The sequence below is a fragment of the Vicugna pacos genome, chromosome 1 (genome assembly GCF_048564905.1).
Source record: "Vicugna pacos chromosome 1, VicPac4, whole genome shotgun sequence".
NCBI classification, from domain to species: Eukaryota; Metazoa; Chordata; class Mammalia; order Artiodactyla; family Camelidae; genus Vicugna; species Vicugna pacos.
In genome coordinates this window covers 6,128,267-6,149,437 of record NC_132987.1, presented here as the reverse complement: position 1 = coordinate 6,149,437, position 21,171 = coordinate 6,128,267, and the positions used below count along the sequence as shown (strand labels likewise).

Genomic DNA, 21,171 nt, shown 5'->3' with positions numbered 1-21,171 from the left:
GTTTGTGAATCACAGAATTGTGGTGAGTTTTTGTTGTTCTCTGCCCTTTACAGTTATTTTCCTTGAAAATTAGATGAAGTTTTATTGTGGTGACCAGCCAGGATGGCATTTTAGCCTGGAAATTTCTATTGGCATTATTTATATTAGTTAAAAAAAAGGAAATACTTTAAATGCCCAGCAATATGGACAAACACAATAAATTATGTCATGTGTCTGAGAAAGAACACTTTGTAGTCTTTAGAAATTACCTTGTTGAAGTACATTTAATGGCAGACGGAAATGCCCACAGTTTATCATTTGGCAAAAAGAATTACAGAACAGTATATACAACATGGGTTTCAGTTTCATAAAACAGCCAAAAAGGGAAAACAAAACAGAAAAAAAACCCAGGGAAGATCTATAATGTAACATTCACAGAGGTCCTCTGGACAGTGGAACTAGGGGTAACTTCTATGTTTTATTTTGAAGGTGTTTTCATTTTAAATGTCAGGCTAAAATATGTATTACTTATTAAAATAAGGAAAACAATTTTTAATTAGTTTCCTTATTTTATAGTTTATAACTGCAAGTTATTTATTTTCAAAGGTGTCACCTTTAAGGATTAATATAGTATCCATAGTGGTGTGGTGGTGGGAAAGGAAATGTACTCTCAGGGATAGAGGGAAAAGGCCCTAAGAGCAAAGAGATGTGAGAACCAGAGCATTCTATATTTAATGACACTAGCTAGGTATGGATTTATTGCCCTTCAAAGTAATTGATATACAAATATTATAACGTATGTGCGTGTATACACACACACACACACACACAGAAACTGAGTGTGTCTTCTGGACCTGATTTGAAGGCAACTGATTGCCACTTTAATAGGATGCTGGTATCTTACATCCATGAGAGGACAATAAGGGAGTAAATCTATAGCCGGGTGGTTCTCAAAGTGTGGTCCTTGGACCAGCAGTGACAGCATCTCTTGGGCTCAGAGTACAAATGCAAATCCTCAAGCTTCACCTCGGGGCTGGAACTACTGAATGAGAAATTCACCCTGTGTTTTAAGAAGCCCTCCAGATGACTCTGATACATACACCTTTGAAAGTCACAGCTCAGGACATTAATTAACACCCACTGAAGTGGGCATTGTCAAGCGAACAGAAGCCTTTTATAAGTATGGTCATGAAGAACCGAAAACACTCTGAGAGGCAGAAGCAGCTCTGATACTCAGCTAGATACCTGCTCAGAAGACGTGATCTATCACAAGTGTCTGACGGAACAATAGGAAAGTGAGAACTCAGCCTTACTTCTTCCGGGGCTCTGTTGTTCCACATGTATTTATTGTAGAAAATAAAAGTTTAAAACATCACGTGTACTATTAACTTCTTGTGAACCCATCAGCTTAACTCGTATACCATTGTTTTGTGAGAGCTGACGGAGGCCCAGAAACATGCTACCCTGTGCTTCAGTGGAAATAGTTTGCCATCTCTCCCTCCCTGGGGAGGAGGGTGCCGATGCTGCCGAGCCAAGTCTAAGGTCACGTGTGGGACCACGGTGCTTAGTGGTGGAGATTTGGGAGTAAAGATAAAAGGCCCCAGAGCTCAGAGAACCTGAGTCCGGCCGGCCCCGCCCAGTCTCCCTTCCTTCTTCTACGTGGTTAACATGATGGAGGGGCTTGGGCCATGTTCCTGGGGATGCTGGGACTGAGAGGACTTGACACGGCGCTGTAAACTTTTAGGGAAGAGGTGTCCTCCACTTGCTTACTTGTGATATCCTTTGCTGGCAAGTGGGCTGTGTAATGACGTATGCGACTGGGATGCGGGTGTTGGTCCAGGTGAAGGGGTCCAAGCAGGGCACTTGCCTCAGGCTTACACGGAGCCCAGGTGCCGGGAGTCCTTTTCTTCTTAGAAGGGCTGCCGGGTTTAGCAAAAACCAAACCAAACCAACAAACAGAAAAACCCAGTGCACAGGTAAATTTAAATTTTGGATAAGCAATCAATATTTTTAGTATAAATATGGTCTATTCAATACTTGGGACTTACATAGTATATTGCATGCATTATTTTAGTATATGATATTTAATAGGTGCTCAGCGTTCCTGTACCCACCTCATCCTGACACTATCTCAGCACGGCTGACAAAGAGCGGCTATACACCAGACTGGCTAGGGAGTTGTCATTTTTTTTCTCCTTGAATAATTTGGAATTTCTCAAGGATGTTCAAAAGGGGCGAGGGGGTGGGACACGGTCTCTTGCATGACTCATGATGAATTTCTTTTGAGAAATGTATTTTCCTGGCTCAGTCACAGCAGGAGACACCATCTCGTTTCCTGTGCACGCAGCTTCCAAACAGAAGTAAGAGCATACTGATCAATAGGTCCTGATCTCCGGGGTTCACAGCCACACGCAGCCAGGAGCTCAGAAAAGCAGTTGTGATTCAAATTTGGTTTTTACTTTCCTGCCTCAATGGTAGTTTAGGGAACCAAATTTGCTACCGAATTTTTTTTTCAATAAGAAGAAAGGCCATTTTATTAAAAAAACAAAAAACAGAAACAAAGTCTGAAGATGATCAAAGAAGGTTAAAGGAATTTTTCTTGTGTTCCCCAGCTTGGTCTGTTTGTCAGTCTGGGAGCGCGGCTCTGTGCAAAGTCTTTGTGTGCTGCTGGCTTTCAGCTGGGGAAGTTGTGTGTGAGCGATGGCTCCTCTCCCAGGTGAGAACAGGTGTACACCACTTTAAATTTCCCGTGGATCTGATTGCATCATTTGTTATATTATCCAACATAATGACATGAAATACGTAAATAATAAAATGCCAGTTGCCTGCTGAAAATTTAAAGTGGCAGATTCTCTTTCTTCCGTTGGAGCGGCTGCTGTCAGTTGATGGAGTTTTCGCCGCTGAAAAATGATGCTGACGGGGGCCTCAAGGGAAAACTTACTCCTCTGGCTGAGAAAGCGAATACAAAAAGGAGCAGCAGGACATCACCCCTTCTCCGCTCTGCACCACCGCCCTCTCTTGCTGCAGTTATCATATGTTTAACAAAACAGGTTCCCTTTAAGCAGCATTTAAATTGTAAGACAATGGAAAGGAGTGTGTTCAAAGGTGAAATGCTCTGCTCTAAATCAAGTGAAAGAGGTACCACCACTTTCCATTATGTTTTTGAAAAATACACATGGTCACTTTTGCTCGTCCTTTGATCCAAGTGTCAACTGGGTAGGTAAGTGTTTGTATTGGATGGAATCCTTAGCACAAATGCAAAGTGGAAGAGGCTGATTAAACATTTCCCATGGATTTGGGATCTCAAGGCAAACCCCGCCCAACCATTCCACATACTGTTTGTCTTGCTCCCTGGGTTCCTTACAATCCAAGAACTTCCCCCCTAAACTTGAGTAACGTTATCAGCAGATTTCCATCTGCAGCCTAAACAAAACAAACCACAATTTTTAAAATTCAGTTGGATTCAACACAAATGCACCAAACACCCATTCTGGAAGCTTCCTGTGAGGTGCAAAGAGCTCAACAGTGAGTAAAACATGGTTTCTTCTCCCAAGGCCCTTATGGTCTGGCAGATCATTTTAGTAGGAATTCATCTACAATGTCATCTATAATGTCATTTGCAACCAAGAGATGAATCATGAAGAAGCCTGCAGGAAATGACCATTCTTTACCTTCAAATTCCTTTTTAAAAAACACAAAGGTGTAATTTTTACACCTGCTCTGTAACTGTTGGTGCAGAAGTGACAACTGACTCATCAAATGCTTCTACATAGTGACATTGGGACAAAAGTTGTAAGGGATAAATAAGTCAATGGACCATGAGAAGAAATATCCCATAAGCAAACTACCATTTGTCCTGACCAATATAGCTGGGCTTCCAGTTCTGGGCCAACAAAGAGGAGATGCACAGAATACATTCTGGAGGCCTTACAGGAGACATAAACAGTGTGGTGAAGGACTTAACAGGGGATTTGGCTATAGCGCAGTTGCCCGTGTGTTGATTGAGGAAGGGATGCCAACACCGCACACAGCTCTGAGACTTGCCAGCTCGAAGTATTATCTGCTTATGAATTAAGAATGCCTTTTGATGGAGCTCTGCTAATTTGCCTAAAGGAATGAGGGTGAGAGCTAGAAAAATGGAAGCATCTCCACCAGCGAGACATTGATGACCTCAGCCATCGGTAAGTTGGAGTCCTCTATGTCTGTGGTGGGAGAGACATGATGTATTTTTATTGTTACTGTTTGGGGCTGTGTTTTGGATGGTACACCGTCTGACTATAACTATTCTGCCTTGAAATTTGTCATTTGCAGCAATAGTGAAAATGGGTTTTTGAGATGTTGTTCAGAACGATCATGGTGCATTATGCTTGTTTCTCGTTCATATGAGTTAGCATCCCTTCTGTGCTTTGTCTGCCCTCTCCCTTTCCTCCACTTTCAACTTATTTCCTCTTGGACATGAGAGTGGAAACGTATTGCAAACTGGGGATGGCCTAAAAGTATGAATCTGGATTAATGAGATGTAAATAATATTTCCTCCCAAATTGAAAAGTTATACAAAATTCCATTATAGTTGTCTGTGTGTGTCTTACCTCATTTGTGAGTGTTTTGAGGGCATGGATCTTACTTTATACCTCTAGGAATCCTCTATACTACCTTGAACACAACAGATGCTCCCTGATCATAACTGGATAAATGAACACATGAATAATTCTAGAGAAACAGGAGAGAACCGCTCACAGACTTGTTGCAAAATGATGCATAATACCATGCGTTGTCTATGGACTGGAGATAGACAAATTAAGGGTCAGAAATATCTGTGCCTGTAACAAATAGTGCTTTCTAGTTTCAAACCTGCCTAATGAATCACTATTTCATTGTAACAGATCTCAAATTTGCCATCAACATGGTAGACCATCAACTCAAGTTTATAGGATAAGCTGATCTTTTCCCTCAAGCCCTGCTTCTATTTGCTCTTGGTCTTTCCATTCAAAGACTGACATTCCAGAGTCTGAGTAGAGAGCTACAGAACTAGTTTTGATATGTTCGGCTGTTAGAGGCCAGATAGCTAGAAAATAAACTAGTTAAGACAAATGTTTAAGCCTTGAAATTCAGTTCTTCTACTTGCTAGCAACTTGACCTTGGCTCTCATTTGTCTCTTCTATAAATGAGGGAAAGTAGTTGTGAGAAATAAGTTAGATAAATGAGTATAAAGCACATGGCCCATAGTAAGATCTTTTGGGTAATAAAGTTGTAGACTACTTGGGCAGAGGGGACTATTTTTCCTGATGAAAGTTGGAAGTAAATTTTGAGCTTCAAGGGTGAGCCGGGGATGTTTTCATTTTGTTTTGTTTTAGGCACAGAAACAAGGAAATGAAATTCTAGACAGAGGAAATAGCACGAGCAAAGGCACTGGGGTTAGAAAATACAGATATGTTCAGGAGTCAGAAGACCATCCACCTATGGTCCATTGGTGGCCCCTGAACCATAGTAGAGAGCACACAGGATGGGGAGGACACTCAGAGCCGTGGGCTTGTTCGTAGCACAGATGACGTTAGAACCTGCCTCTTGACTCCCAGTGAGTGATTTCCTTAACAAATATCAATCTTCCTGAGCTAGAATTGAAATTTCCAGCAGTTTTCAGTATCTTTCAGAAGCTGAAATGCAGTCTACATCGATTGCTGGGTAGAGGATCTTTATTCAAGCCCCTGAAAGCCAGGAGCCTACCTGTTCTGGGTGAAGATTAAAGCCTTCTCAGTGTGCCCTGACAATGAGGCAGATGTTGCTGCCAGTATTTTTAGACAGAATTCAGAGACCTGCTAAGAATTCTGAGCAGCTGAGCAGTTACTCTCCACATAGGCTATTCGTCACCCCCCAGACACATCTCTAAATGCCCTGGGACAAAGTTTGCTCTTTGAGCTCACGCAATTCCAACAGCAGCTGTTGGTGGACAGTTACTTAGTAATTGTGATTTCAAGAAGTGCAGTGGGGTCCTCAGTGAGTGGACCGACCTATTTATAGACAGGAAGCCCAGCATTACTGTCGTGCTTTGGGAAAATTATGGTTCTACCCATAATGACTTCTTATTTTCCATTACGTTTGGTGAAAGGGAAGTAACAACTGTATGTTTTTTAACTTAGTTTTTGGATTCACTGGGCAGGAGTGCCCTGACTGATTAGCATCAAATGTTCAACAGCACATAGACACCTAGCATCTGGTTAGGCGTATTTTCAATCAGTATCTGTTGAGTGAATGAATGAATGAGTGAAATCAGCCGAACTATATATTTCCAATTGAAGTACAGTCAGTGTTGTGTCAGTTTCTGGTGTACAGCATCACGTTTCAGTCATACACACGCATACATGTTTTCATATTCTTTTTCATTATAGATTACTACAAGATATTGAATGTAGTTCCCTGTGCTGTACAGTAGAAACTTGTTGTTTATCTATTTTATATACAGCAGTGTTTATCTAAAGCCATATTTTTAAGTTGGGTTTCAGAATGTGTGGAGCATTGGCTAAAGCTATGACCTGTGACCATTTTGTTGTTACACTCAAAAAAGCAGCAAGGTATATTCCAGAAAGATTCCCAGGCAGGTGTCAGTTTCCTGACCTTGAGCTGGTCATTTACCCTCTCTTACTTCCTCTTAGAAAAATGAAGGGTTTGAACTCAGTGATAGCTACTGTCCCTCCTAACTCCAAAACCCTGTGCATGATCCAATTTCTGGTTTGGCTGATGCCAAAAGTCATGCAATGGTCCCTTGTCACATTGGCCCAAAATTGAACTGTTTTGTTTCACATCGAAAGCATCACAGCCCATCTTAAATTTCTTTATGGAAATAATGTCTTCTTTAACGCTTTTCCGCCTTATTTGAGTGTTTTGCTTCTGTACAACCATTGCACTTTGTGCGTGTACATTTCTGATTCTGGTCTCTCCCTCTCGAGCTGGGCATCTGGAAAGGCATCTTTGTGCATTTTGAGCACCTAACACAGTGCCACGCATAACAGGATTCTTCTTTACAATCCCAGTTATTTAACAGTCATCCCGGTATAATGGTTCCCCCCTAATTTGTGGGTTTAATAAAGTGCAGCTGCTGCAAGAGCCAACCTATCTCATCTCTGTTTCTCTCCCTCACTGTGTTCTAGCCCCTTGGCCGTCTTGTGAGTCCTCAGAAATGCCATGTTTGCTGTGGCTTCTGGGACCTTGTCCTGCCTGAAATGCTTGTTCCTGAGGTCCTCATTCAGGTGTCATTACCCAAGTGACCATCTCACAGAAGAATTTCCTGACCACTCAGCAATTACTGTCTCCTCCTTTATAACACCACTACCGGAAATGGTGATAGATTTTAAACTACTTTTGTTTTCCTTTCCCACCAGAATATAACCTCCATAGAAGCACAGAATATGTCTCTCTTGCGTTTCCCTCTATTGCCAGCAGCTGGAACGGTGCCTGGAACGTAGTAGGTGCCTGTTAAATCTTTGTGGGGTGACTTCTGGGCCCCCCCCCACCCACTTCACCACCTGCCGCTCCTTTCCACTCGGTCCTCCACGCTCTCCTCTTTTGCTTTGGGTCCACCTTAGTCACTGGCCATCCATCACTCGGTATTTCCACGAAACATCGTTTACCGTAACCTTCTTTTTTTGCTACCTTCAGCACGATCGACCAGAAAGCTCCCTTATAATCTGCCCCACTTTATGACTAAAAATAGGAATTGTCATCTGTAAACAAGTCAAGATTTTATTTTGTCAGGGAACAGAGAAGAATTCTTTGAAATTTTAATGTGATGTTATTGCTAGACATTACATGATTAGAATAATGGGGATGGCGTTGAAGGCATCCCGGAAACTTGCCAGTGTATGGAATAAACGCGTGCTAATAACAATTGCTATAAGACTTGGGCTCCATATATAGAAGAAAAAAATAGATAGATCATCAGGCAAGGCGAATAAATATTTAAAAAATAATCATAAGCTGATGACGTCAGGGGATGTTTTGTGTGTGTGTTATCAGGACAGCCTCTCCTACGATGTCTGCCTCACAGAACGGTCTCCTCTCTCAAGTTCCCTTAGGTAACTTATAGGGGGATGAACGAGCAGAAGGAGTTTCAGACATAATTCTGCTCCAGTTCCAAACTTTTCCTTAGGAGGCTGTGGCAGTCCTGGGACTGTCCCAGCTCTGCTCTGTGTCACAAAGGACTGGAATGTGTGTGTCCCAGTCCCCTTGACAACTAACTGGCCTTCAGTTAGACTCTAGCAATGGGAGGTCATGGAAAGAAATTGGACTGGAAGGAGAGAAAAGCAGGAGTATTTCTCCTCCTGTTTCTCTGCTCTGGACCGTGTCTCCCACAGCAGCTGCCTGTCCCCTCTGGATGGAAGCCTGAGCGCCCGACTCTGGTTACACCACGTCTTCCTTTGGTCCTTCCAGCCCTAGAGATGAGGACAGCTTCCTGCTGTGGTTACTAAGTCCTGGACACTCTCACCGTCTCCGCTTTTCCCTTCCGTTCTTACAACATCTTCCTAGATATTTCCTGAGGCAGATTTCCCTTTTTGGAAAGAGCTGATGGCTGTTCTCTTGTTCTAAGGAAACCCTGGTGGTTACAATTGCCTGGCAGCCATCAGTTTGGGAACTTGGGGTTTAAATCTCTGAACCTGTGGCCTCTGGAGAGACCTTTTTTTTTTAAACATTTTTTATTGATTTATAATCATTTTACAATGTTATGTCAAATTCCAGTGTACAGCACAATTTTTCAGTTATACATGAACATATATATATTCATTGTCACATTGTTTTCTCTGTGAGCTACCATAAGATCTTGTGTATATTTCCCTGTGTTATACAGTATAATCTGGTTTATCTGTTCTACAATTTTGAAATCCCGTCTATCCCTTCCCACCCTCCGCCCCCTTGGCAACCACAAGTTTGTATTCTATGCCTATGAGTCTATTTTTGTTTTGTATTTATGCTTTGTTTGTTTGTTTTTGTTTTTTAGATTCCACATATGAGCGATGTCGTGTGGTATTTTTCTTTCTCTTTCTGGCTTACTTCACTTAGAATGACATTCTCCAGGAGCATCCATGTTGCTGCAAATGGCATTATGTTGTCAGTTTTTATGGCCGAGTAGTATTCCATTGTATAAATATACCACATCTTCTTTATCCAGTCACCTGTTGATGGACATTTAGGCTGTTTCCATGTTTTGGCTATTGTAAATAGTGCTGCTATGAACATTGGAGTGCAGGTGTCATCCTGAAGTAGATTTCCTTCTGGATACAAGCCCAGGAGTGGGATTCCTGGGTCATATGGTAAGTCTATTCCTAGTCTTTTGAGGAATCTCCACACTGTTTTCCATAGTGGCTGCACCAAACTGCATTCCCACCAGCAGTGTAGGAGGGTTCCCCTTTCCCCACAGCCTCTCTGGGGAGATCTTAAGAAAGCAAAAAGCCCTTCTCCATCAACTCAGACCCTATTCTTTGCAGGTACTCTATACAGTACTTTATCGCCACTGGAAAAAAGCAACTGCAGTTTCAGGATGATGGAAAATTCATACATAATAATGATGAAAGCATGATTTAAATATAATGGAAATTTAGTTTTCAAAAGACCCATTTAAGTATCTAATTAATAAAGGAACAAGGAGGGCAAGAGAAAGTTCTCAACACAAAGCAACTCACCCAGAGCACAGATGAAACCAGCTTTCTTAGAAACCAAGGATGTTTGCCTATTCACAGAACGCCAACAGCTCGAAACCCATTCTGCTGATCCTTGAGGACAAGCGAAATTCGAAGTCAGACCACACTGAACCAAACAATGCCAGAGAATTATGTGTCTCCACACGATATGTGGGGAAGACGAGCAAGAAGGGATTCAAAAAGCACTGCAAATGATGCCAGCCCAGAGCCCCTCATGGTACCGGCAAGTTGGACCGTGCATTCCAAGAGCGGGCACGTGATTTACTGGCATAGGGGAGGGACCGGACTGGTAGGAAACTGGAAACAAATTAGAGCACACACAGTTTTAAAATTTTAATGTATGTGAGGCAAACACCCTGAGACATAGACTTGTCTCTCTTTCACGGAGACACAGTAGCCAGAGTGGTTTTGAGGTCACCTCCTAAGGTGTGCTCTGATTTTCAGCCCGTGCTTCGCAAAAGGCATGACCAGATAACTGTGCCTCAGATGGAAGTTTCCATTAAAAAAGGTTTAACCTGTAAAACTGGGCTTTGCCCATTTATTCTGCTTCTTCTTGCCCTCCTCAGACGATAAAGATCTCTCCTTTCTGGCTTCTGCAGTCTAACTCTTGAGACCACGAAGACGCCTTCTTTTTGATGACTTCTTTTCTCCTCTGATGGCAGACCATGTTCTCATGGTTTAAGAGCTTGTCGTTAAAAACAAATCTGGCACAAAGACGTCCTGAGGAATAGGGGATCGTTAACCATTCAAAACGCCGCCTATTCTGGAGAGAGAGTTAAAGGTATGAAGTGTTAACAAGCCACTGATGTTAATTCCAGCTCCAACACTCGGGTGTTGCATGATATTAAACAAGCTGCTGAACTGCTGTATGTCTTCAAAGGAAGGTACTATTCCTAGTCCCGGACTGCTCAAGTTTCTTAGCTGCAAACAACAGAATCCACTTTGGCTGTTATAAGGTGAAACTGAACATTTTAAGGCTATTGGGCAGCTCATAAAATTAGTGGGAGCAATAAAGTCCCAGGCTTAATTCTCAAGTTTTGGTCACAATGAACAGTGCCCTAAGCCATGAGGAAGAACTGGGTGAATGAGGGAGGTCCTGCTACAGCTGCTTCCTGACCCCTAGGGCACAGGAACTCTTCTGAATTTCCCACTGCCCGTCCCCCATTTCTGCTTTTACCAGTCCAGATAAATGAATGCCCCTCCCTCGTCCCTCAATTCTGAATGAAGCTTGTAAGGGTGAATCCGTTAGGTTGAAAGGATGACACATCTCCACCTTAGCTGCAAAGGAGTCTGGGGGAAGCAGATGTTTGTGTACACCTTGGGAAGATGGGCCTCGCATAGGGAATTATCAAAACAACAGGTGTCTGCTGCCAGACGACCAGATATGACTGGAGCGGGGAACGCTTGAGATGATGCACATAAAACGGTTAACAGGTGTTCAGCACATACATAACACACCCTGAAAGAGGGTGGGTTTTATTAATAGTTGTTATATGAAGCTGGGTTTAAGCCAGATACCCAAACTTAGCACCAACTAATGGTTCGTCAGGGAAAATCAGCTCAGCCACTGGGAGCTCTCATATGACTAACCTAATATTTACATTAAGAGGTCAAGAGCAAGGCCTCCAGCTTGTGAATATGGAGACACAAGTGTAGTCACGGGGCGGAGGACTGGGAAAGCGGGGGCAGGGATTCCGCAGATTCGTGTGAGTAGCCCCAGGGGAATCCTGGGAAGCAGACATCTGATGGAGCAGACACGAGAGGAATCAGGAGATTTGACTGTAAATCAGATCTTGCTCATCAAAGAATTCTTGGCCTCTTGTGACTGTTTTTATCCGCTTATTTCTAGATAAAAGATATTTGCAACAGTTTGGTTGAGTGGCACTTGTGAAAAGAGGGTGTTATTCTTTAATGGCATTTGTTGAAATAGAAAACAGAACATGTGACTAAAGAAACTTAGGACCCTCACCTTACCCTCCTTTCTTGTCCAGACTCTATTTAGAATTGCACTCCTTTGTGTAACACAGAGGATGTGATTCTTCCACCATCGGACGAGGCACGTGGCGGTTTGCATGGAAGCTTGCGTGTTGCACGGCCCTTTTCCTTGGCTCTCAGAAGATGTGCTTGCATTTTGCTTCCCTTTAGCATATGAGGCATCTTCAGTTTAAAAATGCAGATGTTCTTGGTTACAGTTGCTATGTGAGATGTTGTGAGCCAGAAATTACTGTCATAATTAATAATAGGTAAAGGCTTTACCTTTGATGTGCAGCAGCCTACGTTTGATTGAGTCTTTTTGATTGTATTGACGGTACCTCTCTACCTTCCTCTTGGTTTTCTAGCTGGCTGTGTGCTTCGCTTGGTGTCTGTTTCTATTTAGTCAAGGTGATTAATACCTTTCAGACTTATTTTCAACTGCTTTGTAAACCCATATGGTTTAAGTTTAAAGGGAAGTTTGCACTATGACTCTCTCGGATATTAAAACCCACTTGTGTCCTTCTCTGTTTTGCTGTCCTTAGAAGAGGTGGTGATTTATGAAGAAGGTACATATAATTTTGTGTTCACAGTAGCCAAAATAAGAACAAAGATGGTCCAGGAATTAGGCTCTCCCAAAGCCAAAGATTTTGGTCAAATAAAGATCCCAAACATATGTGAAGTTGTTACAACTTACAAAGCCTGTTCACCTCTGTCTGGGAGGTACTTAACGTCGCCAGGGTGGACACTGCATGCTTTTACATGTCCAGCATCTTTTCCTCTTTCTTCTGGAAATAATGTCCTAATTTTGCTTTGGGAAATGCCTCCTCCCCAGTTGAACACAATATTGGTGAGGCTGCTGATCAAGGTTACATGACATCTCCTGGCAAGCGGGTGGGCACGTGGTTAAGGAGATGGTGGTCTCCTTCCTCCTAAAATGGGACCATCGAGCACAGTTCCTCAAAGACCAAAGATAATTGCAGGTCATTCATTTGGACCATTCGCCCCTTAAAAGGCTGCTTGTTCAAGTTCTAGTATTTTCCAAAGCTTAAGTTTGAGCTTTTCCTCCAATGCCAAAGGCTATCTGATATCCATTTAGTAAGACTATGCCTTCTTTTTCCTTAGGATCTTTTATTTGCAACCTGATAGAAAAACTGGAGCATGGAGTAGGAGCCAGCTAACCACCAGGGAAATGTGGAATAGATGGAATTGGTAACTGGGCAGAAGACACGGAGGCACTAACTTACTGCCTTTCCATACTCAGCATTGTGGGCCCAATGGAAACAAAAATCCAGGGTACATGTTTCAACTCTGCAGAACAACTTAAAAGGCATGAGGAATTCTGGGACTAGAGTGAAGTTAGCCTTGATTGTCACTAAGGTGAGAAGATGGAAAATTGAAAGACATGAATTCTTGCCGCAAGGTCCTAAATGAACTTCAGAGACCATCCTGACTGTGCTGAAAGCATCTTTTGCCTCCTACAGATAAGGGCTAGGACCGTGCCCCCTCCCCCGCCAAATACAAAGCCCAGGGAAGAGTCATAAGGTCGCCAAGCAATAATGACAGTTGAATTCACAGCCACACAAAGCCTTTTAGGTGGAGGTTAGGTAGTGGCCTGACTCCCAAAAATAGGAGTGAGAATTCAGACACCACCAACCGCCTGGGAAGAACTCCCATGAAGTAACCCCCCCCCCCCCGCCGCCCTGCTTACTTCCTGCATCGCCTAAGGAGGCAGAGTGGAGACTAGGCACCGCTGCTCGCTCTCTGCTCCCATCCCCTCCGCTCTCAGCATGGGAGGCCGTGGGAAGGGGAATACGGAGTCAGGGCAAAGAAAAGAGTTGCACAGCGTGCTAACATATTTCATTAAAATCTGTGGTTTATGGGGGGGGTGGCTTTGGAAAGTACTTGATTCCAAAGCATGAACTGGTCTGAATTCTACGATATGAATGTGCCTGTGGGATGTTTGGCCTCAGACAGCTGCCCGTGGTTCTCAAAGCTCTCTGGGTGGGTTAACGCAAACATAGATCCAACGCTTCCCCCCAGTAAATTGTATTGAAAGGCCAGAAATCCTATGATGTAACCTAGAACAACGGTTCATGGGTCCCAGACCAGTGGCATCAGCATCACTTGAGAACATGTTAGAAATGCAGACTCTCAGGCCCCAGCCCAGACCTTCTGACTCAGATACTGTAGGGGACGAGGCCCAACAAACCCTTCTAGCGAACCCTCCAGGAGATGCTGATGCATGTTCACGCTGAAGAGCCACAAATGTAAGGGAAGGAATTTAAAAACAGGGAGGCCCAAATGCTGGTTTGTTTCCATCAGGTACTTTCTGCCCACTCCTTCCCCACTGGGGCCCTTCTAGAAGGGCCACGAGATTCTCTCTCAATCAGGAAGTCCTTAAGCACAAAATCAGAGAATGACCCCTCTGGGCTCGTCTCTCTAGGACAGAAAGACTTCAGGAAAGGCCTATACTAGGAACTGCCCTTAAATTCAGTGGGCATGAGCGCACAGTGACAGAGAGACCAGATGTACATAGGCTTGAAGGCTGGCGAGGCAATCAAAACTGTGAGACTATGCTTACCCACCGATACCTCCAGATGTGCTTAATTAAACATGGCTTGCAAGCATTACAACGAATAAACAACCACCCTTAAGTCTTTCTTGATTTATTCAAGAAACAATTAAAAACACTCCAGCCCTGGCAATTAAAAGTCCAACTTGAGCCATCACCTTAGAACCCCGCAGCCTCTCACCAGATCTCAGACCTGAGTCAGTTTTGGACCCAGAGTCCTAAGGACGAAAGAAAGATGGAATCTATGGGAGGGAACGTCTGTTCTTAACTGTTGATGTTTACTTTGCGCATAGCCCTTCCAGGAAGGGGCCTACACACATGTATCAAGGCAACTGTTTACTGTGAAAAAGGACAAATTTGGGGGATTTTGGCTCAATTCTGCCTTATGGTAGGTCCAATAGGAACTCTTTTTTTGCAGGGAGGAGGTAATTTGATCGATTGATTGATTGATTGATTGATGGAGGTACAGGGAATTGAACCTAGGACCTACTACATGCTAAGCACACGCTCTACTGTTGCAGAAAAGCATGTTACAGCTCAGTGTTACAGCTCGGTGTTACAGCTCAGTTGTGACAGCAACCTGGATCCAGGCGAGAGACCAAGCAGCACTCGGAGAGTTGGAGAACCCAGGTTTATTACACCAGCAGGCCCAGAGGAGTTAACACTCCAAGCCCTGGACCCCATCTGTAGGCTTACACAGGCTTTTATAGGCTGCCAGTTTACACTTTGCAACATCATATGCAAATAAGGTATAACCAAAGTTGACTAATTAAGAATAAGCTTTACAAAAGCTCTACAGAAATGGACCAATCAGGAGTGAGGGAAATGGACCAATCAGGAGTGAGAGAAATAACCAATCAGGAGTGAGCTCCATGCAAATGAAGCACTACAGATGGACTAATCAGGAGTGAGCTCAGGGAACCAATAGAATTTTAGGGATAAGTTGCACTTTCCTAGAAGTAAGCCATCTCAGAGGCAAAAAGTGAGATAAAGCCACTTGGCCAGGGAACCAGATGGTGCTGGCAGGAGAGTAGTGGCCCTGCCTGGGGGTCCTGCTGGTCTTTTTTATGGGGCTTCCCAGCTCACTACCACTGAGTTATAACCTCCCCCCAAAAAAGATCTTGAATATATCTAAGAGTTAATCCCTCAGATTTTTAATACAGAGTTGCAATAGATGTTGGCAACTGTCAGGATTCCTTCTTTAGATCTTTGAGTAAGACAGGGCCATGCCAGAGAGGGACCAGTTGAACTGATGCTGTTCCCTCTCCATGTCAAAGAAACAAATCAAAAGGCACTGAGCATCCCTGAAGGGAGTGTGGCGATCAGAGCCATCCTGTGATGTAGCAGACTTGATGCATGTAGGTAAGTGTGACATTCATGTACCGGTCACTAAAACTAAGGGTGGGGTTCGAGAATTGGTGGTGAATGATGTCCATCCCCGGGACCCCGGCAGGGCACAGTGGTCAGGAGCATGGACTCCAGCACCAGACTCCCTGGGTTTGATCCCAGCTCTGCCACCTACGAGCTGTGTGGCCATGGCTGTCACTTAGCCTCTGTGTGTCTAAATTCTGCCCCCTGGATACAGTGGAGATGGTAGTCCTAATGGATAGGATTATTATGAGGAATTAATGAGTTAACATTGACAAGGCACTTAGTACAGTATATAGCACATGCAAAATGCTCTCAGAGATGTTTTATAAGATCAGAGAAATTCAGAGCTATGCTTTAGTTTGCTTTTAGTTTGCCTGAACAATGGCTACATGTGTTCTGTAGATTACTGTGTTAAGGGTTTTTAGTTGGTTCAAGTCAGCTATAGTTGATATGCTCATCTAGTCGATGGATGATCCTTTCATTGCATCTGTATTAGTTTCCTGGGGCTGCTTGAACAAAGTACCACTGACTGGATGGCATGAAATAGAAATTTATTTTCTCATAGTTCTGGAGGCTAGAAGCCAAAACTGAGGTGTCAGTTGGGCCAAACTCCCTCTACAACTTGTAGGGAATCTTCTCTTGTTTCTTCGTAGCTTCTGGTGCGTTGCCAGCAGTATTTGGTGTTTCTTGGTTTGTAGATGCATCTCTTCAATCCTCCATCTTCACATTGCCTTGTCCTATATCCCTGTGTCTCTTCTCCTCTTACAAGTACATCTGCCATATTTGATGAGGGGCCCCCATACTCCCCTGGCCCATGACCATACTTCCCCTATGATCTCATCTTAACTTTACTAATTACACGTACAATGACCCTGTTTTTAATAAAGTCACATTTTGAGGTACTAGGAGTTAGGGCTTCAAAATACCTTTTCTGGGGAGATACAGGTCAACCTATAATAGTATCTTAAAATGAATTGCAGTGGGGGGAGGGTATAGCTCAATGGTAGAGCACATGCTTAGCATGCATAAGGCCCTGGGTTCAATCCCATTAATAAAAAAACTTTATAATGACTTGTTATGTCTGAAGGTAGGCATATGTTTTTGATTTTACCACAGTTGCCACCACTCCGTGTCCCCTCATTACATACCCAGCCTGCTTTAATTTACATGACCTGCTTTCCGTTTGCTCTAGACCTCTAGACCAGGAATATTAACTGGCATATGGATCAGAAAAACAGAAGCAATTTAATACAAATGTCATCTTCAAAACTCGGTCATACCAGGTGCGTGGACACCTGTGGTGTGCGTCTGTCTGTGATTGCTTTAGAGGATACCAGGTTTTGAACTTTTTTCTCCTTAAGAGCTCAAGCTTTGGAGTCAGATTCACTGGGGGCAGACCGCAGCTCACAATGAGTCTAAACCGAGCTTATTTTATCATCTATAAAATGGGCAAATCAGTGTTTATCATATAGAATTGATCTGATTATTGAATAGACTCATGTATGTGTGGTAATTAGTACAGTTCTTGGCACATAGTAGGCGCTCCAAAAATGGTAGGGCAGCAATGGCAGTAGTGACACTAATAGTAACTTCTAGTTGTTCCTGGACAGGGATTAATATGAAAATTGGCAAAGCTGTACTTTAGCCATGCTTTCTGTTTTTTTCATTACATTTGTTGCTTGTATATTCTTATTCATCTTTTTTTTTAACTGACTGTATGTTTAATTTAGCACCTTTTTCTAAGAAAATAAGGTCTTAATACTTACCTGTCCTTGACACAGGGGCTTGCCTCCTCTTGACACAGATTGACCCTGTCTGTACCTGATGACATTAGTACACCACTTGAAAATTAATTCCATATATTTTTTATATTCAGCTGCATCTTCTGCATGCTCTTAGCATTCAGACTTCATATATCCTTGGTCTATGTTTGCATTATTTGTTCACCCCTAGAGAAGAAAGCCAAAGAAAGATTAATTCATAAAAAATGAATGGTTGTTGAAACTCTTCAAAGCCTTGATTTACTGCATAATTAGTAGACAACACTAGAAAACAGAATATCTTTCTGCCTGTGAATTAAGTAAATTGATTAATTCATTAATTACGTATGATAACTCCATAGATAGGATAATTGTATTGCTGGTTAACGAAACACAGCAAAGGAATCAAGCATGTTCTCAACATGGTCAAAAATTTAATTTACAATATTGGGTTCCTCTCTTAGAATCCTAATTAAAGATCTCCGGAAAGCCATATATAGTCCCAACACATTTCTAGAAAGACGGCTGCATTACTTACAAAGCATTGCCACAATTAGAAATGATCCTTTTTTTCTCCCAGAATTCCATCCCAATCAGAAATAACTCATTCATTCATTTATCATTAACTGCATATTATGGGCATTATCTGTATTCCAGGGGCTTTTGTAAGAATTGGGGATACAGCCATGAAGAAATTAAACAAAGATCCCTGCCTTCATGGAATAGACATTTGAGAGCTCTTCTGTTCATTATGGTAGCCAGTAGCCCCATGTGGCCAATGATGTTTAAATTTAAATTAATTAAGTTTAAGATTTCAGTACCTCAGTCCCACTAGACAAATTTCAAGTGACCAAAAACCATGTGTGACAAGTTGTTGCTATATGAGGACAGCACAGAAGAACATTTTCAACATTGGCAGAAAGTTCTCTCCAACCATGCTGTTCTAGAGGGTGGAGACAGACAAATGAATGATAAATAATTAAATGAGGGAGACATCTGTAGACGGAGCTTAAAACTCTGAAGGAAATAAACAGGAGGAAGTGCTTGAGACCATTTGGAGGCTGGGATGGCCACTTTCTACAAGGAGATTGGGATAGACTCCTGCGGCAAGAGTGCATTTTAACTAAAACTTAAAAAATTCGACTCTGTGTAAAGCTGTCAGAGCAGAGGGATCAGCACTTGCAAAGGCCCTGAGGCATGAAAGGAGTAGGTTCTTGAGGACAAAAAGAAGATTCTTGAGGACAAGAAGAGGTGCAGCTGGAGGACGGTGAGAGAGGAACTAAAAGACCAGATGGAGCAGGGGAGGAAGCCTTGACAAAGAGCTGGGTCTTCGATTACATTCCATGGGAAATCACTGGAAAGACTTTAAACCAATGACATGTCTGATTAATGTTTAAAAATACAGGCTTCCATGTGAGGAACAGATTGGGTGGGGAAAACAGTGGAGGCTGAGAGTCCTGTTCGGAGGTAAGATATTAAAGTAAATGGAACCAGAAGGGCAGCAGTGCAGTTGGAAGTTAGGATGGAACTGAAATATAATTTGGAGGAGAAACGACTGGAATGCTGATGGATGAGACATCAGGAGTGAGGAAAAAGGAAGAATCAGAGATGATCCCTGAATGTCTGCACTGGGCAGCTGAGGGGCATGTGGTACCATCAACTGGGACTCGGAAGTGACCCAAGGGCAAATTTGAGGTAACTTCACACGATTTCTCATTTGATTGTTAAGCTTAAAATGTCCGTTAACACCTGAATCAGAATGTTGAACCATAGATAGATGGGTAGACAGCTCTGGAGCCTGCAGAAAAATTAAAGGTAGATGTATGCTTTTGAGATTCTCATCAAAGAGATGGTATTAAAGCCACAAGATTGAACGGAATCATCAGGGCTGAATGGAGACAGAGAGGAAATAAAAGAGGTCCAGAGACCAGCCACGGGACGTTCTAATATTTAACAGTGAGGTTGAGACAAAGGAGCCAGCAGAGGGGCCAGAGGAGAAGCAGCCGAGAGGGAGGAGGAGGACCAGAGGGAGTGGTGGCAAGGATGCAGAGTGGGAGACGGGAACTGCTGAGCACGGGAGAGGGGTGAGGACAGGAAGGTCGCGCTAAGGCATTCCAGGAAGCCTTTGGAGACCTCGCCAAGAGTCGTTCCATTGAGTAGTGGGGACGTAAGCCGGAATGGACTAGGATGAAACACGAATGAAAAGTTGAGTTCAGCATCTTTTCAGAAATGGGGCAGAGCTGCAGTGGGATGTGGTCACAAAAGAGGACCTTGTTTAGAATGAGAGAGAGTGGAGTGGGCTTGAGAAGGCAACAGAAGACAGACACAGCTTTTCGCGGTTTTCTTTGCAGGTGGGGAGGAGGTAATTAGGTTTATTTACCTATTCTCTTTAGCGGAGGTACCGAGGACTGAACCCAGGACCTCCTGCCTGCTAGGCGTGCGCTCTACCACTGAGCTACACCCTCCCCCTTTGTCTTGGAGGGGTTTGGGGAGGTTGTGCTGGTTTTTGAGGGGGAGAGGGGAGTTGTTTTTCTATTGCACTAGGAGAAAAGCAGAAACTGCGGGTCCAGGTGCAGACAGATTTGTAGATTAAGAGGCTGGCTTAGAAGGTAAAAGAGTTCCAGGAATATTGCTTGTGGCTTCACAACTTCACCAATAAAAAAAAGTTCTGAAAGCCACCGTTGTCAGATGCAATAGTGTAAATGAGTCTATTTTTCATCACCTTGGCTCGGAGAAGAAAACAGTTTCGGATCCTCTGAAGTTATGAGCCGAGGAATGCCCAGGGCCGGACTTTGGAGTTAGACCCAGAATCAAATCAAAACAGACTTCCTCCGTGACGAGCTTTTGTGACTTTAAGCAAGTTATTTGAATTCTCTCTGTCTCCACCTCTTCATCTGTAAATTGGCAAAGACCACGTGCTTGGCCCATGAAGATTCTGGGTAATATGTACATAGCATATGAAGGACTTTTGAAAAGACAAGCAAAGGAAACATAAAAACTCTGCAGCCAATCAGAGGTTGCAATCAGATTAAGGAACAAGACGGTCACCCGTATTGTGACTGTCAAAGAAGGAGAGGCTTTCGAGATAGGGAAATAGATCATAGACTCACACGATCCAGAAAGATGGGGAGGACTCAAGCTGAGAGATGGTGCTGGATTTGCTCACGAAACGGTCACTGTTGAGCTGTAGTGTTATAGTTCCTGTGAGATGGGAGGTCCCCAAAGCAGAATGCATGGGCTCTGGATGTAAGGAGGAAGTGAGCAAACAAAGGGAGATACGGTGGGGTGCCCTTTTTTTTTTTTTTAAGTAAGGAAAATGAAGGACAGGGAATACAAGAGCAGAGTTGGAACAAGAGAAAGTCCTCTTTCAGTATGAAGGCAATGGAGCTATGCTTTAGGCAGATGGGAAGGAATTATGCCAAGGGAAAGAAAATTCAAGAGGGGTCACCCATGCAAACAGGAGCAAAGTATCCCAGGGGCTACGTGGAGCTGGAACTTTGGAAGAACAGATAGTTTCTGTCCTTATAGACAGCTAAAGGGACCAGGTTTGGGGATGGCAGACCCTCCAAGAGGGAAAGAAGCAGTGGAGTGAGTGCCAAATGCAAATCAGGGTCATCAGGAAATCGGAGAAATTAAGAAAGGGAACGTGCAGGTTTAATAGCATCAGACTTGGTAGACAGAGATGTCTTCAAAATCAGGATATACCTGTCTGGAAGATGGATTTTCCCAATCGCCTGAGGAACATCAGCCTTCTTGACTTCTGAGAACCAGAAATGCCAACCTGTGGTTCTTTGGTTATTCTTTTTCTGTGATCTGTTCTCAAACA

At 43.2% G+C, this 21,171-nt stretch overlaps 2 long non-coding RNA genes across 2 annotated transcripts; one reads left to right on the top strand and one right to left on the bottom strand.

Moving 5' to 3' along the window:
- Window positions 1–9,986: 9,986 nt before the first annotated feature.
- On the bottom strand, window positions 9,987–11,807 carry LOC140688065 (uncharacterized). The gene is made up of 2 exons (XR_012062774.1): window positions 11,638–11,807; window positions 9,987–10,431 (listed from the first exon to the last, which is right to left on the bottom strand). It is a non-coding gene; the product is annotated as an uncharacterized lncRNA (long non-coding RNA).
- LOC140688076 (uncharacterized) lies at window positions 10,043–13,092 on the top strand. The gene is made up of 2 exons (XR_012062790.1): window positions 10,043–10,449; window positions 12,765–13,092. It is a non-coding gene; the product is annotated as an uncharacterized lncRNA (long non-coding RNA).
- The last annotated feature ends 8,079 nt before the right edge of the window (window positions 13,093–21,171 follow it).